The 3,527-nt window shown below is 36.3% G+C and overlaps 1 long non-coding RNA gene across 2 annotated transcripts in view; it reads right to left on the reverse strand.

Annotated features, from left to right (window-relative positions):
• Positions 1-3,527, reverse strand: part of LOC148734829 (uncharacterized) — a 41,189-nt gene that overhangs the window by 35,956 nt on the left and 1,706 nt on the right. The gene's annotated exons all lie outside the window — the stretch shown is intronic.

A 3,527-nucleotide genomic window follows, 5' to 3' on the forward strand; every position in this document is an offset into this window, starting at 1 on the left:
GAGTATGACACGCTTGAGCTCAATCATGAAAATGACCTTCCATTCCCTGAAAGCAACCCTAGAACATTGAACAGTAATGAAATTGATGATATTAATCTGTGGATTTACATAAAGGATAAATATAACATTTCTGACCAAGCTTGGAAAGAGTTAGCTATGAAGGCCACTGATATGCCAAATGAATACAGGATAAAAAAGAATATTACAGAATTAAATGCCAAATGGAAGTTAAAACCCACCCCAGGTGAAGCAGGAGTCTAAATTTCCCCAAGGGATAGCCTGAAGGAACAAATTCAAAGGCTTAAAATTAAAGGAGATGTGGGTGAACAAGAAACAGTCAGGGTTAAAATGAGGTGGAGATGGCACCAACAGAGGAAAGAGACTCAAGGTAGTGAACTTCACTTATACCATCTTAAATGAAAAGGAAAATGCCATGAGTGAAAAGGGGAACTATGTGCTGGCAATTATCAAAACAAAAGAGACCTATGACAATCTGAAAGAAAGTCTTTCAGATATTAAAACTGAAATGGCTCCGTTAAATGAAATTGAGGTTGACAATGTTGAGTACAAGACTGAGTACTTCCGAGGGGGTGACTGGAAATTCCTTGCTTGCATTTGTGGCTTTGGTGCTGCAAACCAAGATTACACTTGCAAATGCCCAAGGGAAGAAAGGTATAATGTAACAAAAACCTGGTCTCTCAATGATAAGTACTACTATGGGGCAAGGACATGTGAGGAAATTGCTAACCATTCAAGAGCAAAGAAATATAACCGAAAATCATGCCCACTCTTTGATTTTATTCCAATTATCATATAATCATTGACACCCTACATTTATTCCTAGGGATTTCTGACAATTTACTTGAGCTCCTTATCAGGGAACTGAAAATGCAGGATGCTATTGATAAGGTGAAAACATTTCCTAGTGGCTTCAACAGGGAAAAATGTAAACACAGGACTGGTTATGAATATTTTCTTAGGCAGACAGAAATTTCATTTGAATGGAGAGTGGAACCAAAACACAAAAAAAGCTTGAATACAGGGATCTCACTGGACAAGAAAAGCTCTGTGTCATCCAAAATATTAATTGTTATGCACTTCTTCCAAATTTTGAAGATCACAAGAGATTAGAAAAACTATGGAATGATTTTAAAGAAATTACTGGGGATTTGAACCTTGACTTCCCTACAGATGAGCCAATTGCAGCCCTTACTGCAAAAATAAAATCATGGTCTCAACAATTCCTCTCTCCGTATCAAGCAAAAGATTTCACACCCTACATGGATGTTCTCTACCATCACAATCCAGAATTTTTGAAACGGTACCTCAATGAAGCACATTTCAACCAGCAAGGTATGGAGAAATATAATGACATCACCTCCTAAGACTACTTTCAGTCTTCAACCACAGAGGAATTGCTGCAGCTGCTTTTGAAGAAACAGAGTTCAATTCCTGGAAGATGCTGGTTGTGAAAGAGTCAAGAAATCAAACAAATACACCAACTGCCCAGATCATGGTCATACTTTCAAGACATGTACAATGAAATGCAAACTTTGTGATTATGCTGTCTGCTGTGGAAACCTTGAGAAAGACAAAAAGTGGGTGCAGAAATGCACACTGTAAAGTGATTTTACATTATAGCTACCAATGCTTGTCCTTCCAGCACTGTTTAGCATAATCCAGCGAAAGGCAATCACCCAATTGGTTTGGTTCACAAGGACAACATAATGCTTAATAAACTGTTCTAAGTGCATATTTATTTATTTATTAACACATTGACACCTAAGCCGCCTGTAACCGCCCGAACCTCACGATTGCCTCGCGCGAAAACGCTTTCCCCCTCCCTCCCTTACTAAGTGGAGTTTTGTCCCTAAATTTCCTCTGTAGTGTGGAGATCAATAAGCCAATCAGAATCTGTCATTTACGCATATATTTTGTTGGCTTTAGGGGGTAGCTAGAGGGGCATCACTCTATGCGTCTTCGCTAAATGATCAAATTTGAAAATATGGCGTCCATGCCGCCGACCCTCAAAATTTTCAGTTTGGATTTTTCATTCATTTGCGATCGAGTTAGACCTTGTGGAACTCAGAATGTAAAGTAACAATGCTATAGAATACTCTGCTTGGAAAAGAATGGATATCAAGGTCTTAAAGGTGACAGAATAAGCTCTCGAGTCAACGACACCACGAGTCTCAAAGGCGATGTGAATTATGGACATAAAGTGAAAACCGAACTTTCGGACTTCAAGCAGGACCTAGCAACAATTTGACGATTCGATGGTCCGGTAAATATTATGTTCGAGTAACAATGTGTTCAAAAAGTATTGTTTAATAGAAGATTTTACCTCAAATCTAAGTTTTTTCTGAATTTAACATAACGCTGTGCTATTTCTGGCCTTGAAGGCAAGTAAACAATGATCTAAGCATGATGAATTTTACCGCGTGGGCTTTGTACACATAAGAAATTTGTATGTTTTTCGTTTATAACAGCAAATAAAAAATTGTTTTGAATAAATCTGACATCCCGAAATATTTCTTGGCCATTTTTGTCTTGCTTCCAATTGATAGATTCCATGGAACTTGAGATCTCTTCACTCACGAGCAAATTCACATATTCCCTTTTGAAATATGATCCACATGCCCATTTTCACACATGCGAAAATATTTAGCGATTTTTATCTTTCATCTCGATTTTTGAGTTTAAACGTAACTTGCACCTATCGCTTTTTTCGCTGGAAGTAAGTTCTTTACGTAGTCTTCTTTCGCCGGAGCTTGTTTTTTTGGAAAAAATGATTTTCAAAACTTTACAGCGTATTGTTAACAATGTATAAAATAAGTAATCATGTAATAAGTAAAAAACTCACAGTGGAGATATGAAATATCTAAATTATGACATGCACAGAAAATAATAAAATCGATGTGCAAGAGATGACACACTGATGGAACCTATTAAGATTCAAAATATTTAAGCAATGAAATTTTCAAAGCATCATAGGGCAGACATCTCATGTCTTCTGGGAGGGAATTCCAGTCTGTCAATGCACTATTAAAGGTCTGAGTAGACCCCAGTTTGTGTTTTATCTAATAGATCTAACAATTTCCTTGGAGTTAGTGTTATGGCTATGATAGTCGGTGCCTCCAAAAAAAACACAGCCAGCAGAAACCAAAATTAGAAGCAAACCAGTTTTTCTGATATCTTGTGTTGAATAAATCTGGTACTTAGCCATGCCAAAATAATTAGATGGTTCACTTTCAGTTTCACTTTCATAGTTCTACAATTCTTCAATATCAATCCATATCAATAACTGAGACCAGTTACAATCATGCTTTAGAAAAAATGTTATTTCCAATAATCAGTATGATATATAAAGTAGTATGATATATATATAGTATGATCAGTATGATATATAAATATATTATGATCTATTAGGTAACCCATCAAGAATGATTCAAATGTATGCAAACCAAATGTTTTGGTTTTTTTTGGTAAAGACACCATAATGTATAATAAATCAGTTAGCATCTTAC

This window comes from Stylophora pistillata, chromosome 3 (assembly GCF_964205215.1).
Source record: "Stylophora pistillata chromosome 3, jaStyPist1.2, whole genome shotgun sequence".
NCBI lineage: Eukaryota > Metazoa > Cnidaria > Anthozoa > Scleractinia > Pocilloporidae > Stylophora > Stylophora pistillata.